General features: G+C 34.4%; 1 long non-coding RNA gene across 1 annotated transcript; it reads right to left on the bottom strand.

Annotated features, from left to right (window-relative positions):
* Positions 1-245: 245 nt before the first annotated feature.
* LOC145249461 (uncharacterized) lies at positions 246-17,172 on the bottom strand. Its single transcript, XR_013863534.1, has 2 exons — positions 15,813-17,172; positions 246-910 (listed from the first exon to the last, which is right to left on the bottom strand). It is a non-coding gene; the product is annotated as an uncharacterized LOC145249461 (long non-coding RNA).
* Between the last annotated feature and the right edge of the window lie 1,588 nt (positions 17,173-18,760).

Below are 18,760 nucleotides of genomic sequence, written 5' to 3'. Positions count from 1 at the left end.
GCTTTTTTTTTTTTTACTGGAGCTGCCCATCTGTGGAATGGACTACCACAGAGCTGCTTCCCAGTCATTTTCAGTTATTTTCAAGGCCAATGTAAACAAATTCTTGTGGAGCCGTACTCATAAATAATAAATTTCTACCTAACTTCTACTATTACCATTTTGGGTCTTGATAAATGGTGAATCTTCTTGTAGAAAAAAACTTTCAAAAAATTTCAATACGCAAACAACAAACCTACCAAGCAAAATTATCAGAGTTTTAGTATTAAATTTATTTTTGCGTTCAGATAAAACAACTTGTCAAATTTCAATCAGTTGAAACTGTTCCTGCTAATGTGATACTATGAAAGCTCTCAAGAGTGTTAGGAAGTGATTGATAAATTTTAAAAAATTGTTGGAAGTGTAAGAAAAAAAAAAAAAAGCCATGATAATGGTTAGAAATGATCCAAGACATAAAAAGGCAGTAGGATGGAAGTAGGGTAGGTAGTCAGCTGAAAGTGGCCAAGTGAGACAAAAGACCCGGACATAGGATTTCCAATCTTTAAGTTAATATACAGGGTGTTCCTGAAATATTAAAAGATGTTTAATATGAGTATCATTGGTCACACAACATGCATCAAGCTGATAGTCAAATTCTTGCTAAATGCGTCCCAGCATTGCATTGCCAATGGTTGCAAGTTTCTGGTATTCAGGCCTTCAGCTTATACATGTCTCTTGGGATAAGAAGCACATAGACCAGTCCTTTCACAAATCCCCACAAAAAAAAAAAAAAAAAAAAAAAAAAATTTGTTGGTGGTGAGATTTTTTTGTTGTTTTTTGCAAAATGCATATTGAACAAGTGCCCATGATTCAGTTTTTGCAAATTCAAGCACACAAAACGCCTTTTCTGGTTGAGTGAACGCCATTACTGGGTCTGAAAAGAAATGAAAAAAAAAAAAAAATCAATAACAAAATTACAAAAAGTTAATGCATTTAGCTTTAAAATTGCACTATTTTCATCTTACTACCATTCCTAGTTAAGCAAATATGAGCACTTGAAATGTGCCAAAGACTTTTGGAACACCTTTTATTTAGAGTCAATTTTAAGACAGCTCTTCACTTTACAAGAGTTAACAGTTTGCAGTTTGGAACAGATCAGTGAGAGCTTTATCAGATGAAGAGATGTACTAATCAACTTACAAAGATGCCTCCTCAACAGAATGTTTAGCAGTTTGTCATCACACACACACACACACACACACACACACTCAGGGCACAACTTATTTATACACAACGTATCAGAGCTGCTTTTTCTCTAGTGAGTTTGTATTGTTTTATTTTTTGTCAAAATTGTAAACAATTTTGACAAAAAATAAAACAATACAAACTACCCACATCTTTGGCAATCACCAAGATGATATGGCCGAAAGAGAAGATGATGGAGAAGAAAACCATGACCCAACACAAATATTGGAGTTGGCGATTGTAAAGGGATTTGTTTGCTTTTTTGTATGATGTAATCATCTCAAATCTTTCATTCTTTTTTTTTTTTTAGCATTGTATCTCCAGACATTATCATGTTGAGTAGAATGTTGTTTCTCTGTTGATGAAGACTGGTGGAGTTGAATTGTCTTCACTGGTTGGTCCTGAAATCCTTCTCTGCTGCGATTAGAAACAAAAGCCTGGAGTCTAAGAAATAAATGGAAGGTCATTTCATCTGGGTACAAAACCAAAACTACACGATGACTATTTTAGTAGAAAAGGAAATATATGCATGTCTGATTAAACACAAATGAGTTTGTCTTTTTTTCCCAATTTTGCTGGTAATCTTTTCTATTCGTCGAGTAGTCTTTTTTTAGGCGCCATACTATATAACCTACCAGCCGAAACAAGACCGCTCCGCGAATAGAAAAGAGTACCAGCAAAATTTGGGAAAAAGACGAACTCAGTCGTGTTTAATCAGACATACATAAATAATGACTTGCTGCCAAAGGAAATATATTATCAGGAAAATAGTTCCACTGCCTTGTGGATGCGTTGGGAAAGGCAAAGGTTAAGAGTAAATCCTGACAAATCTGGTTTGGAGTCCCGATAAGTGGATTGTAAAGCAGAGCAACAACTTTTTGGAAACTCCTACAGCTGTGCTGGCTAAGACCATATTAGCTTGCCTTTCCATCGGATTTTGTCTGCTATTCCAAGAGGGGGCCCCTGGTAACTGGGCAAACTTAGATCTCCTTATCACCAGCCCAGGACTGCATCTGGAGAGACAACTCAGTTTCGATTTTACAGCTACCACAGATGGTGCAGTACATCAGATGCAGAAAGCCATTGTCTAGCAAGACAGAAGATTAGGAAAAGAATTCAGTTGTACATGAATAACATCAACTTCGTATTTTGGAATCAATTCTTTGGTGTTTTTAGACATCTGCTCTGAGTTAATCTGAGGATTTTCGTTAATTTGGTTAAAAAAACAAAAAAAAACAAAGACTTATTTCATTTAAACTTCTGCTTCCTGTTTAACAGAAGTCTTACCATTATATACTAAGGAAAAGCCCCTTTTAATTAATACTTACATATAATCAAGAGATTTTTTTTTAGTGTTTACTTTGAAATTTTTTTTTCGGAATTGTTTTATATAAAAATAGATTTTAAGAGTTTCCAAAAATAAGTTTTTACATTCAAACGTTTTTTTTTTTTTTAAATATTTTGTAATAAAAAGACATGTTTTTTTACCCATCGTAAAAAAAAAAAAAAAAAAAAAAAAAGCATTTCAAAGTAAAAAACTAGTTTCTTTTTTTTTTTTTTATGTAGTTTTAAAATTAAATAAGTATTAATCATATTAATTAAAAGGCACTTTTTCTTGGTATACACTGGCAAAACTTCTGCTAAAGAGAAAGCAGAAGTCAAAAAGAAATAAGTTTATTCAATACTAGCAGGCCGCCCGGCGTTGCCCAGTCACAAAATACGTACAAATATTATATTTTAATTAATACAGAAACTGAGACACGTGCATGCGCATGTGAGCATTGTTTTTTTCTAAACAGTTCACTTCTTGTAAATAAAAAAAAAATACTTGAGCTTAGATCAAAACCTAAAGACAGTGAGTCAAGTACGATAACCATTAGGCCAGCTTGATAGGATCTTTAAAAAGTGTTTTCAAACCTACATTCTTAAGAACCTGTCATGTGAACAATTCACACATGCTCATTCACTCAGATAAAAATCTGACAACCTTAACATACCAATTTTTCAATGAAAACCAATTAAATAGTTTTCAACATGTCTGAATACTTTATATACCAAATTTCATGTCTGTAGATCAAAAATTTGTTGAGTATATAGGTTGAGAATTGTCCTAACACACACACATTCATAGATATATAGATAAATGTTAAATCCAGTTGAAATGTTGGTTGAGTTGTCATACAACATATTAGCAATTCAAAAACACAATTTCAAGCCTCCATCTAGTGTCAACCAACATACATTCACCAGGCAAATCAAAACAAAGTCCTTTTAACCACAAAATGTGGCTTACATTAAAGCTCAAGTCTAACAGGGCAACCCAGCACTGGCTCGTTCTTTCTCTTTTTCCTATATTTAACTTTACTATTCGTCCATTCAACCGCCAGTCACAACCACCCGCCATCCCCTAGTTGGCCTTATCTTACTGGTGACAACATTGGATGTATCTTTAGCAATTTTCTTTCTTTCACCTTGCAAGCTCAATAAACACAATTCATCCAATTTTCACTATCCATTATCATTGTTGATTCACTCCTGCTTAACCGTAGTTGATTGATGCTCATCAATTAACACCGTTTGATTGACCTTCTGACCTCAGTCAACTCCATAACATTACACCAATAGTGCACGTTTGATTTGGATGGATGATTGATTTTTATATAGACATTTTATAGTCTTTTGTATATATAGACATTTTATAGTCTTTTGTATATATAGACATTTTATAGTTTTTTTATATAGACATTTTATAGTTTTTTTATATAGACATTTTATAGTTTTTTTATATAGACATTTTATAGTTTTTTTTATAGGCAACAACTATGGAAGGCAGTAATTACTGAAGATATAGTTGAAGATTCAGCATTCCTATCCTGTCGCAGTCAACAACCTGATGAAGGTCAAAGGAATGGTTGGCCGAAACGTCATTAAACAACTATTAAAAAAAAAAAAAAAAAAAAAAAGAAAAGAAAAAAAAAATAGTCCGCAAATAAAAATATACAAATTACTCATCTCAAAAGAATTCCAATAATTAAATAATATATATTTGTTTGTTGTTTATAGCTTTTCAGGGATTATTTCCCCAAATTGCACAAAACAAAAATACAATTCTCAATTAGACGTGATACTATTAACACCCTACTTCCTGCCTTAAGTGTTAGGAAAAAAAAAAGAAAAAAGGAAAAGATTTAACAAAACAAGAAAAAATAAGTTGATCAACAAAACAAAGGTTATAGGAAGTGAGATTAGTAGGAAGACAATCAAAAGGAAGTTGCTCATGAAGGTACACAAAAGAAAAGAAAGCTGAAATAAGATTGTTAATCAAGGTGTGGCAGTGATTGGGACAAAAGTGTTGGACAACAGACATCAATATATTTAGAGTTAGTTTTAGGAGTGGCAATGAGTGTTGGGTTTACAACTGTTGAATAAAAAGTTCACCAGCCAAACAAAGGTTATAGGAATTGAACTTAGTAGAAAGACAATAGAAAGGAAGTTGTTCATGAAGGCACACAAAAGAAAGCTGAAATAGGATTGTTAATCAAGGTGTGGTAGCAGCCTTTGAGATTTGAAAAAAAATCACTCGACCGCCGGTTGAGTGTGAGGGAAAATTTACTCACCCGAAAATATTTTTATCCGTCCGACTTTTTGTCTTTGTTTCAGTCAATAATAGTAAATAATTTTACAACAATTCAATTATATTTTTCTTCTTTATTCTTAATAAAAATATCAACAAACTATTCTTCCGATACCCAAATTATGTCGTAAAATTTCATACAAAAATTAGAATATCTAGCCTAAACCATGGGTTGTGAAAAAAAGTGTTACGAAATCTCCGGGTATTCACAGTTGTGGACTGAAATCTCCTGGTACGAGATCTCCGTGGCCCGAAATCTCCGATAAAAAAAAAAAAAAAAAAAAAATACCATTTAGCTGAAATGAACTAGATTTCTTAGAAAATCGGCATAGTTTAATATCTTTTTAAACTTTAAACGGTCAATTTTTCTTTGTAATTTATGGGAAAAAAAACTTTGATATAGAACAAAAATTGGTCTCTTTTGTTTCTATTAAAACAAAGAATTCACCTCGGAACAACATTCTAAAATTTAGAATATTATTTTTAAAATTGGATATCGATGATTTTTTGAAAGTTGCGCAAAAAAGAGCATGCAAATATCTGAATTTATATAATTGAGAAAAATATGATTACTTATTGCATAATTTAATTTTCAGTGCGTGTTTGACGGAACGATGCGTTTTTTTTCATCGTTCAAATGTTCGTCTTTACTTTTGTAAGCATGAAGTGTATGTAGTTGAAGCGTTGAAGAATTTTTTTTCCAAATGAATTTTAAAATCAGAGAGCTAAATGAAGGCGACATTTTGACTACACGCCGAATCTGTAAATTTGACCTCTTGTTGACCACTCTTTTTTCAATACGATATTCCAACGGTCTCACAGTTAGAGATGAAAGAATTCACAAATGATGAGACATAGGTCATTCTAAGTGACCGCATATTTGAGGGTCGTAAAATAATTGAGTTTTTCCCGTTTCTTTAAAGAAATTTTATCGACTGGCGAGTGAGTGATTTACGAATTTTAGTCGCCCCAAGAAATTTTTAATCGACTGTGGTGACCGGTCGTGTAAAGTCTCAAAGACTGTATGGCAGTGAATGGTACAAAAGACCGGACATACAGACATCAATGTATTTAGAAATAGCTTAAGAGACAGGTTTAGGAGTATCAATGAGTTCTGCGACAGTTTATGGATAGTGATGGGTTAGCAACGGTCGAGGAAAATTTTGAGTTGGGGATAGTTGGACGCAAGTTGTAGCTCAGAGCACATCAAGATGAACTGACCAACTTGGCCTCAACAGAAAACGTAGACATGAATCTTAGTGCTTAGAGAACAGTTTTCCCCGCGCGTGCGATGGTGTCATACATGCACGCAGAGCCCAACTGATAAATACAGAATGTGTTGGAGTTTTTTTTTTTGTTTGTTTCTCTTGAGTCTATTTTAAATTGTTTTATTCTATTTTTTTTTTTATATATACTTCACCTCCTTGGCAGTCTCCAACGTGAGACACCGAGAGATGGCATGAAGCGAAGATGAAAGAAGAAATCCAAGACACACTACATATTTATTTATTTGTGGACTGTTATCCTCATAGTTGTTTTGGCCAGCTATTCCTCTGGCCTTTTTTAAGCATTCCTATCTCGTGATGGGATAGAAATGCTTAAAGGTTTCCAATAATAAAATAATACATGAAATTGGGGTCGGCGATTATTGTTGAATAAGAGAGAGCATGTGGTTTCATATAGGATTTTATAAGTATAATGTACTCGCTTATGCTTTAAAACCTTTCTATCCTCCTTTGCATACCTGGTTACCTTGGTACACGTCATACAGGAGAAAACCAGTAAATTACATATTTCCTCTGTAAATTTACTTTTATTTTATAAGACTAAAGACTCTCACATCTATATAAATAAAACAGTAGGTGTGTGTTCATTTCAACTTGCCAACGTATTTCTAAATATGCCCAAAATTCAATTTGAAAAAAATCTATCTCACAATAGCTACATCGGTAAGAGATGCGACTGGAGCGCTGAATGTTTTGGTTTCGATTCTAGTTGATGGAACCAAAGTCTTTTTTACTTTTTTATATATTAGGTACAATATAAAGTTCAATAGAGAATTGGCTCTGTAAAAATAAATAAGAAATCTGCATGAATTGAAATATATTAAAGTGTATTTTAGAACCTGGCAAGGTCAGGCGCACCACCTTTTCTATAAAGACTAGTCTGGGTGCCCAGCGTTGCCCGGGTGTTTGTAAGCGTTATAAAAAAAAAAAAAAAAAAAAGTGGTAGTAGGCAGGCAGGCTTGAATCGGAGATGCAAAGGCAGAAAAGGAAGTGAAAGAAAACCTGACGTCTTACTGCTATGCCATGACGCGACCGAAAGTGTTAAATGTTTAAATTAAACATAGTCAATCAAAAAGAGGACTTGCAGAAATGGTGTTGCTTTTAAACTTCCCATAAAGGTTGTTTTTAATGTGGAGGAAAAGCAGCTAAAAGGGGGCACTTTGGCAGTATCCAAATAAATAGTAATTGTCTCAGTATGAAGGGTTTCCCCTACACTGACCAAGAACCAATTAACAAATATTATCTGGGTGAAGGCCAGGCGCTGACGGCTGCATTCGATTAGTTTCACTTTATTTATAGAAAAAAAAAAACAAAAAAAAAAAAAATAAACAAACAAACATCCAACACAATGGGAATTTTTTTTAATTTGATAAAAAGATAGAGACAATATCCGTTTGCATATCTGAGATATTACGATCTAGAAAGTATGCGAAAACTTCTCCGGGAATCTGATGCGAGAACCTGACAAAAAAAAAAACAACTTTTGTGGACATACACAAATGCGTGCACCCATTTTGCCTTTTATATATATACTAGCAGGGGTATCCAGCGTTGCCCGGGTGTTTAGTGTGTGCGTTGGGGGGGGGGTAAATCAAAACAAAAGAATAAGTGAATAATAACCCTGCTTAAATATAAAAAAATTTTTTTTTTTTTTTAAATCAAAACGAAAAAAAAAAAAAAAAAAAAAAGTGATGCAATCGAATGATGTTAAAATTTCTTAAAAATCGGAAAAACAAAAACAAAGAAAATGCGAACTTGATGGGGGGAAAAAAAAAAAAAACCCCAAAAAAATGAACATGATGCAAAACGATGTTAAAACTTATTAAAAAATCTGAAAAATAAAAAGAAAAAACAGCGAATGCGAAAAATGGTATAAATAAGCCTGTTTCAACATTAAAACTGTGTGTGTTTGGTAGATTGAAACTAAAAGTAATAAACCTGTTTAAAAAAAAAAAAAAAAACAGCAAAAAAGTTTTGGGAGGGAGGTAGGCTCAAAAACAAGCGTTTAAAACCCAAGTTGTTTTCTAGGTCAAATATGCCATAGTAGCAGAGAAAACGAAATCACAGCGCGAATTTTGTAAGATAAAAGTGGCTGAAAGAAAAATTTTTTACATTTGTAAGATATTATGATGTGTGTAGCATATAAGAAGTTATAAGAATGAGCAAGCAAGCTGAGAACCGCCCAACAAAAAGCCTTTGGCGGACATACAGAAAAAAATGCACACACATTTTCACTTTTATATATATACTAGTGAGGGGTACCCGGCATTGCCCGGGTGTTTGGAGGTGTGTGTGAAAACTCCGGGGGTGGGGTGGGGGTTAAAAAAAAAAAAAAAAAAAAAAGTGCGACGTTAACGATTGCCCCACCGCGAGATGCTAATAGAAACACATTTGAATTTATTTAATTACTTGGATTTGGCAAGCGCCCGTTTTAATGAGTTAATGAGGTCAAGTTTGACTGGGATTTTTATTTTCCCAAGATGTTATAGGAAAAAAACCACATGCAGCGAGCGACAAATGTTAAATATTTATCTTCCTGAAATTGAGCAAATTAAATAGACAGGCGAGCTTCGATGTTAACTCCGAGATATTACGATTTATATGTGATATAAAATTTTTAAAAAGTTCTGAACTGACCGACCACTTCTCTGAAAAAAGCCTTTTGTAGACATACAGAAAAAGCGAACACACATACATACATACATTTTCGCTTTTATATTTATAGATAGACTAGCCCGGGTGTTTGTTGACCAAAAAAAAAATAAATAAATAAATAAAAAAGTGGTAGTAGGCAGGCAGGCTCGAACTTGTACCACGAAGGAGGCAAAGAACGTGAAAAAAAAAAAAAAAAAAAAAAAAAAAAAAAGATGTTTTTGCTGTTGCGCCCATCGCCAAACTGGAAGCCATTTGTATTTATTTTGCTGGTGGTATTAACCCTAAGAAGCTGGACCCCCCCTCATGGAGAAAAAATATATACATCTCATGTAGTTTGAAATTGTTGTCTGCATGGTTGCCACAGATTTTAAATAGCAGGTTGGTTACATCTTTAAACACATCGAAAGGTTAATTTTTAGAAAACTAAATAATGTTATAATTTTTTTATTAAACGAATAAAATAATTTGTTCTCAGTTTATTTTTGCTAGAGTTTTCGTTAGATGCATCGTTTTACTGTTGTGTTTGATTGCACAGAATTCAAATAAAAAAATTTAATGTTCTTGAATCCATTTTTAAACTTTTTGAAAAAATATTTATACCCACCAACATAATACAGAGTGTAACGATAAAATTGCCGCCCTAGAAAAGACATGATTCCATTTCCATTTGATGAAAACCGTTTTTTTCTTTTTTTTTGTTTAAGACCATGTACTAGTTGGCCAGTTGTGTACAAATCTCAAGAGTGATAGAAGCCTTCTATCATGTCTGAAAGTGACACAATGTTCAATGAGTGAGATCGGAGATGCACCTCTGTACAACTCATGCTCTCAACACATCCAAGTTATAACAGGACCATTGCCAGCACCCTCCAAATCCAAATCGTTCAACCCTTGAGGGCATAGTTCAAAGTTTCCACCTACGGTTATGGTCTTTGGTATGGTTTCAAGTGAGGGCCACATCATATCTTCGAAGTTGGCGTGAAAGTCAACACCAAAGTGTACCTGGATATGCTGAAGAGTGTGGTGACCCCATGGTGCAATCAGGTGGCTGCTGGCAAACCCTTGGTGTGGCAGCAGGACTGTGCTGGCACACAAGCCCAAAGAAACGCAGGCTTGGTTTCAGAAGGAGTACAACTTTCTACCCTTCTCTCACCTGCTCTATCCTGTGCTGCCATATATCACCAAGATAAAACTTTTAGATAACTTAAAAAATAGAACTTGCACTACCAAGTAATTTTCCTACTTTAAGGAGTTTACAAACCATCTGCAAGTGAATTTGATGAGTGTCGTTTTGGATAAGGAGCAACAATACTTTTTGAAGAGCTCCTCTCCCTACTCATAATTGTGATCATTCATGTGGCAGCTAAAATTCTTTTACATGGAAAATGCTGGAGTTCTGGGGATGTTCAGCATAAATAGAGATGCCCTGATATTATTGTAGCTCTTTTGTTAAAGCTGCAAAAAAGTATTTATCTAAGCTAGCAGGGACGTAAAATATGCTTAAATACTATATTTTAATTCATGCAGATTCTATATTATTATAGTCTAAATTTTCTATCGATTCTTATATTATGAAGTTATTTAAAAAGCAAAGGAAATTATGCATATGGCTTGGAGGTGCATCCCTGAAACAAAAGTTTATAAAAAAAAAAAAAAAAAAAAAAAAAAAAAAAAAAATTTATATATATATATATATATATAAAACTACCTAATTTACTCACATAAAATTAATATACGAAAGTATAGATTTATGCGTAAACTTTAAGTATTTACTTCAAAAGTGCTCAATACGTAGGTAGAGCTAGTTAGTAATTTATAAAATATATATGGCGGTTAAGCTACACTGAATATTCCGCGTTTCATCCACTCTAGGACTCCTCAGGCTTATATATAACTTGAGTGCCATCAGCTATAATCGAAAGCAAAACTTGAAGAATTCTTGGTAAAATTATTTATTACCAAAAATGGAAGGTCATAATTAAATGACAATATAAAATAAAAAGATGTAAGCATGACACAAAACACACACTCTCTCATATTAATATATAAATGTAAAAGAAGAAATGACTATTTTAGTTATTTCTCTCTCATATATATATAAACAACTAAAAATGTTATGTATAGATTCATCTTGTTATAGAACCTGCACAGACTACTATGTTCGCATATTGCAGAGTAATGGTTTGTGTACAAGTGAGATTTTAGCTAAGGTGTAACATGTGAAATGATAGAAACACCCATACATTAAATAGATCAATTTTTAAAAATTGAAACACATTGCTAGCATCACTAATTTAAAAGTTTGATACAAAAACCGTTGCAAAATCTGTACAATTAAACAAGATGGCACAAACTTGTTTCACTTTAATTTCTTTTTTATAAATTCAGGCTATCTACCTGGAAACAAGTGATAATAAGTGGCTGGTAAAATAGAAAAGTTCAGAACCAGCCCCACCCCAACCTTTGTACAAAGTTTTACTCAACCTCCTGTCTTGATTGTAAGATAGGGACGAGAGTTAAATAAATTCACTTGGAAAAAATTTCTACTCAAGTAAAGAAAGCATAATTAAAACAGTTAATTTGAAAATGCATTCATTCAATCAGCCATTTTAATCACCCAAAAAAAATGCTATTTCAAAGAAAATCGCATTTTTAAAAAAATTTATCTACGAGGTACCTACAACAAGATATGTCCAAGATTTTACAGAAAAAACAGACTTTCTATACAGGCATTTAAAAATTGTCATAAACTTGAAATTCAGTATATTTCTTTTTTTTTTTTTTTTTTTACATGGAGTTCACTTATCAAGGCCCAATGGCCACTCGGGGATAAGGGTTATTGTGTGTACAGTAATCAATGGGACAGTGTAGCAATAGTATTGGTATTGGAGAATTGATAAGGTGTCATTACTTAGGCGGGGGGGGGTCATCAGGAATTTGTTTGTGTTGGACTTGAAGACATCCAGGTTGAAGTCGGGAGGGAAACAGGCAAGCGGAACAGAGTTCCACAGGCGTGCAGTTCTAAGAAAGAAGCTTTGTTCATGAAATATAAATTTTGATTTAGGCACAGATAAGGAGTGGGGAAAATTATTGACGGTGGTTTCAGCTAGTCCGGTGTTTTTTGAAAAAGATTGGCGAGGGGGGGGACCAAAGAATGGAGCTCAGACGAGCACTTGCCATGGAAATAACAATAGAACAAAGACAGGCTCGCTATGTCTCTGTGGGAGAGAGGTTGCAGGGTAGAGAAAAGGGCATCCCCCACCAAGCCACAAAGTCTATTTTGTACTCTAGATGACTAACCAATTTTATTTCATGTTCAAATGAACTACATCCTACTAAAGCCTAATTGTCACAGCTGGTGAATTTCAAAAATGCAATCTGGATGCAAGGATACTTTAGAAGTGTGATATGCAATAAAATTCTGTTTTAAACTTACAAAAAATGCTACAGAAATGGAATACTTAGACTGCTTTTGGACCATCTTGCATGAATCGAACATAAGAGATCCAAGTAAGGCAGAGAGTCTGTGAGGGATAATGAGAGGTGTGGAAGGAGTAAAGAAAAGAAGTGCACGGATAAGGACCGTTGTGTGTCTAGAAACAATAAGTGCAGTTTGATGTCAGTGTGGGAACTGTACACGGAATTATTCGTGAGGAACTAAAGTTACAGATCATTTATCTAAAGGGTGCTCAGAGAAGATCAGAAAGACTACCACGAAAGTAGGGAGCTGATTAATTTAGATCCTGCAGTTTTTGATGCTCTGGTAACCTGCGATGAAAGCTGGATGTACTGCTATGACTTCTAGACCAAAAGACAGAGTTCCCAGTGGAAGCATGCTGGCTCTCTCTGACCAAATCCATCCAGAAATTTATGATAATCCCTTTTTTGACAGCACAGGTACTGGGTTCCCACTGGACAATCAACAAGGAATACTATGTTTATTTGAGGTTTTAAAGAAGTTCAGGAAGAAATTTTGTCGGAAGAGGCGAGCACTCTTCAACTCCGGTCAGTGGCATTTCCACCAGGACAATGTACCAGTCCACAACTCCATCTTTGTCACAGACTATTTGACCAAGATGGGCATCAAGATAGTTCCTCACCCTCCCTATAGTCCAGACTTTGCTCCCTGTGACTTCACTTGGTTATTCCTTGAACTCAAGAAAAACCTTAAAAGCTATTGTTATGAGACAATTGTAAGAGATGAAAGAGACTGTGACAAGGGTCATTGACATGCTTATACAAGAGAACTTCCAGAAGTTGTTGGAACGTTACAACAAATGCATCGCAGCCAAAGATTACTTCGAAGACGACTAGAGTTTCATGCAAGTACTATGAATAAAAGTGCTCATATGAAAAAAAAAGTCTTGAAACTTATTGAAGGTACCTTCTACCTATAAAGTTGAGTTTTCCTCACTGACATTGATATTAAAAGGCTACTTTTTCTATTTAAAAATTAAAATAAGCTTATTAATATACTCAGTCATGTGAGCAACTACATGAAGGTTAACTAATTTGCATATTCTTTTGAAAAAGGAGCATTAACTTTTTAAATTAATTCTATTTATGCAGAGTTTTTACATTGTGCATAATTGCATAGAATTTAAGATAAATATTCTAGCAAAAATAATTTTTTTTACAAATCTATAATATTAACCCTGTGTGTCTGTGTGAAAAGTCTACCAGACTCGTGAATATTTGGTCTACAGAATCGAAACTTTATATATAGGGTATTTGGGGCTGTAACAGACTAGATTTTATTTTTTGATTTTTTAAATTGCTAAGTGGTGAAAATTAAAATAAGTTGACATTGGTAGGGTAAGTTGAATAAAACATTACACCTACTACCTCTGCTCATGGTCAAAATTAATCATCCATAGCCCAAAGTTGCTTAATTTTAAACTTCTTTTATCCATCTGTCCATAGCTCAGACAGTAAGATGCTAGAAGAAAAAAATAATGACTAAAGCTATGATAACAGCATATTCTTTTCCTTGTTTTGATTCTCCGGTATATATCCATTGATATCTTATGTTTTTATGCAGAGTAATGTACTTCTTGGTTAATTGTCTGTTGTTTTACTCGAGAGTTAAAAAAAAAAAAAAATAAATAAATAAATAAAATAAATGTTGTCCTAGCCCTAATAAGGACTAAACTTTCTGGTTTCAATTCTAAAGACTTTAAAAAATTTTTCTTCTATATTTACAATATAGGCATTAACTCATATATATATATATCAGATAATAATCAGAGAATTGACTATGAGAAATTTGCATGAATTAAAGTATATTTATGCATATTTTTATAACCAGACAATGCCGGATGCCCTACTAGTAAATTCATAATTTGTCAGTTCAACCAAATTCTAAATTGACAATTACTACAAGTTGGCACCGTTTGATTCTAGTGACAAAGAAATTCATGATAACTAGAAACAATGCTAAGTTAAGCAGATACAGCACCTAGTATTCTCAAATGGTCACATTTTAGCACCAGTAAGACTCAATGGCAATTAACTTTGGTGATGTAACGGGAACTAGTGCAACAACATGATCATGCTGTGTATTGATAAATCCAAGTAATAAATTTTATTTACTAATATATATATATATATATATATATATATATATATATATATACACACACACACACCTTTAAATTTGGGTTTTTTTTGTGTACTGATGTTAAAACCCCTTATTTTTATTTAAAAAGAACATACAAAACATTGCTATATATATGGGTTGTGGAATTGCATTCATCTGCAGAAGATCTAGCTAATTTGCATATTCTTTTAAACATTCATTTTAATTCCCTATTAGTTTTTTCAGTTTTCTTATGGGATGATCATCTTCAGTCAACTATTACGTGTAATTATATTCATGCAATTATTCTATTTATGATTTATACTTGCGTAATATTTTCATAAAAAGGTTATAGTAAACACAAACCTTTCTCTCATATGTATATAGTCAAAATAATTTTGCCTACCAAACTCCTGTTAAGTTTTTGGTCTACAGACATGAAACTTAATATATAGAGTATTCGAACCCAGGCAAGACTTTGTTCAAGTTTTAGCCAGGGAAAATCTGCAAAGAGTGTATAATAATAATAAAAAAAAAAAAAAAAAAAAAAAAAAAAAAAAAAATGGAATTTGTCAGGTGATGTTGAACGACTCCATTACAAATATACATGCATAACGTAATAGCTATTGGTTCATGGTTTAATTTTTAGCCTTGCAAACATGTCCTCATAGCTCAAACATTAACGTCAAAGGAAAAATTAAATTTTAAACTAAATGTTTTGGCTTTGATTCTCGGGGGGGGGGCGCACAAGTCTAATTTTTTTAAAAATCATTATATACTGGACCCAATATAATTTAATAAATACAAAATCTGCATTAATCAAAATATAGTTAAGTGTATTTTACAACCGGGCAATGCCAGACAGCCTGTTAGAATTTATATATATATATATATATATAAATCCTTCTATATACGCAAAGATGACCCCTCCCAACCTCCTAAAAATGTTATTTTTTGTAACTGTTAGCATTTCATCATTTCAGTTTATATTCAATGTGTAAAAACAATTAAATATGAAGCAAGAACAGACAACTCCGTGGCTCAGTTCAACATTATGATTAACAATTTATATATTAAATGTAAAACAAATAAGCTGAAGGTGTTGAGAGATGGGTTCATGCCTTTCACAAGTGTGCTTGTGGAAGGTATGCATTATGCAGCAATAATTAGATCAGAGTGCATAAAATTAAGATGAGAATTGAAAAGCCTCCATAATCATACTAACTCAAAAGAGAATAGAAAACTACTAGAAGTTAAAAAGTAGAACCAGAGTTACGTGTACAAGTTGTGTTGGGAAGAAGTCTTAAGTGGCACGTAGCGAGGAGGAAAAAAAAAAAAAAGAAAAAAAAGAAAAACAGCAAAATCAAACATTAATCTCTAATCAGATTATTTGGCTTTCCTAAGTACTAAAATAATTAAACAATACTAAGCATCTTACCTTTCGTTATTCGTTTCTTTCATCAGTTTCAGTTTCTTTTTTTATTTACCAACTCACATTAGCACCATTATTTTAAAATTTATGCTTACAGCTCATTATCACTGCTGGTTTGGCATTATTGAATTGGGTTCCTATTCAGAAGAGATGAAGTAAAAGTTATGTGAACCAGGACCATTGTAAAGAAAGGGAAGGGCAGCCAATGTGCTATATCCAATTTAAATCAGGATAAATTATAAAAAAGGAATCAACTAACAAAGTATGTATGTTCAGTGTAAAAGTTTATGCCCTCCACAGCAATCTGGCTGTAGCCTTCTTTAGAAAAGGGGGGGGGGGAACAGTAGGCATGACACAAAGGTGGAAGAGAAAGTGAAAGAACCCTGACATCTTACCGCTAATGCGAGCGGAAGTGTAAAGCATTAAAATTTAGCGATGTCAACCATTGTAACGAAGCCGGGCGACACCGGATAACCTTGCTTCCTAGGTTGAGGGTGAGTGGGGTGGAGCTGGGCGAGAGGTCTCAGTCCCATCTCGTGAGAAACCAACGAATTGTCATCGGTTGACAAGTAAATTATTGGAGTTCAAAAGGGCCAAACTAAAGATAAGCCAGATGTCGGGTTGGTGAGGAAAACGCAAGGAGGGCTGGGAGGGGTCGACGAATAAAGTCGGCGATCCGAGTGTAATGATAACATGATTCACTTAAATCAACAAGTTGGAGGTGATAATAGAGAAAGACCGAACCCGAAAACAATTGAATTAGTCATTCTAATTTTAAGGGAACAAATTGGTTAATTGCCTAGAGAGATAAATAATTCTCGGAATTGAATCGAGAGGGGGTCGGTTGGGAAGGAGAGAAAGAGAGAGAGAGAGAGAGAAAATTATGATTACCCGTCGAATAGAGAGATTGGGTCGACTACAGAAGGAAGGGGAGGATGACGTTTAATAAAACAACTGCGGAGATAGACAAAAGGAGAGAATCGGACAGTCTGTCGAACAGACCAGTTGGGAAGCCACGCACACCGCCAGCCTCTTCTAATTGAGACGAAGAGAACTAACAAGACCGCACTTAGAGTTTTGTTTAAATACACTGGGGGTTGCATTCCAAGCTGGACGAACGTATAAGGGACGAGCCGAGCCTTAATGTATACCGAATCACTAAATGAACAGCCTAAACTATCCTCATCGTTGTTGATGGTTTCCATTTATACTTGTGAAGACTGGCTTCGATTTCAGCATAACCAAACTTGACTTTCCAGCCGTCGCAGACAGAGAGAGACGGTCACCGACGAGAAGACGATTACGACAGAAATTACCAAGAATTCCCGACTGGGCGCTACAACACTAGACGGCCAGATACCAACGTCCAATTCAGAGAGAGAGAGAGAGAGAGAGAGAGAGAGAGAGAGAGAGAGAGAGAGAGATGCTTGTGCGGGGTCCGAGGCTTGAAGGAGCGAAAATATAGCCAACCGTCCTTAGGGTTAGTGCGTGTCGTTTTCCGTGTGCGCGCGACCCCTGCAAGGGAGAAAGGGTTATACCATTACGCCATAGCAGATAGCGAAATGACTGGCTGTAGTCCAGTTAAGTTTTAAGCCAGGGGAACTCTGGCAGTGTCCAAATGAATAGCAATTAAATATGAAGGGTTTCCTGAACCTTGATCAAAGCTAATTGCCTTCACGATGTCCCAGGACGGAAGGCCAGGCGTTTTCTGCATTCATATAGTTTCACTTTTATGTGAAAAAGACAAACAAACACTGGAAACCAGGGAATTTTTTAAAAGTTGATTAAAATAAAAGATAGAGACGATGCCTATTCGCAAATCGGATTACGATCTAGGAAACAAAGAAACTTCATAAATGTAACCTTGTCAAGAAAGCAGAAGAAAAAAAAGCCTTTCGTGAAGATACACAAACACATGCTCCACTTTTGCCTTTTATATAATAGACTAGCCTGGGTGCATGGAAGTGTGTGTTGAGGACAAGAAAAAAAAGTAGTAGTTGGCAGGCAGGCTCAAACCCGTACAACTATCAACACAGGTCAGTTCAAAAGTGCAACATCAATTGAAATTATTTATTCTGAATAATTTAAAGTGATTTTAATGGCAAATTAAAGTTTATAAATGGTCATCATTTAAGAAAAAAAAAAAAAAAAAAAAAAATTCAGTTTGATAAGCTAAACACGTTTTAGGATAAACAAAATTTCATTTAGATGAAATTATTTTATCTCTGAAAGAGCAGAAAAGTTTTCATTTGTTATTTATCTTTCGACATTTCAGGAACGACAGCATTTTTCATGTTTATTTACAAACTGATTCTCGTATTAATTTGATAAAAATAATTTTACGATTTTTCTTAGCTTTTTCATCTTAAACAAGACAGTGCGACTGATGTAGGGGCTACTATCTGGGACATAATTTGTAGGGGTACTATATAGGGAGTTGAGTAGCAATATGTTAGTTTCCATTACACTTTAACTTCTGCATGTCAGGACAGAGAAGCAGGAACCGGATAGAGAATTCCAATGTCTAGCAGTCTGAAGAGAAGAAAATAGGAAGGTAGGATTTCTTACATCCGGGGATTTGTGTAGTGGATATAAGGTTTTGATAGTTCGAGTATCTACAATCAAAATACTTGTAAAACAGGCAGAGGGATGCAACATTTCGTTGATGGGACACCGGTTAAAGCCCAGCTGACAGTGTGGACCTATTAGGTTGGCAACTCTTTTGAACCCCAAAAGGGCAAGAGACTAGAAGCAGATGCACCAGTCCAAATGGTGTGGTGCAATACTCCATACATGGGCGAAGGGTGGTTTTTTTAGAGGGACAGGACATTCAAGCGTAAGTAACTTTCTAGCACGGTAGAGAGAGTCCACCTTTGCAGCAGCCTTGCCAATGCCCCCTGAACATTAAGTATTTTCCGGTAATGTAACCTGTAGACAAACTTGTTTTACACAAG

The sequence above is a fragment of the Euprymna scolopes genome, chromosome 28 (assembly GCF_053919585.1).
Source record: "Euprymna scolopes isolate OS-2025 chromosome 28, ASM5391958v1, whole genome shotgun sequence".
Lineage (NCBI taxonomy): Eukaryota > Metazoa > Mollusca > Cephalopoda > Sepiida > Sepiolidae > Euprymna > Euprymna scolopes.
Note: the sequence above shows the minus strand (reverse complement) of the source record. Positions and strands in the feature narration are given on the sequence as shown.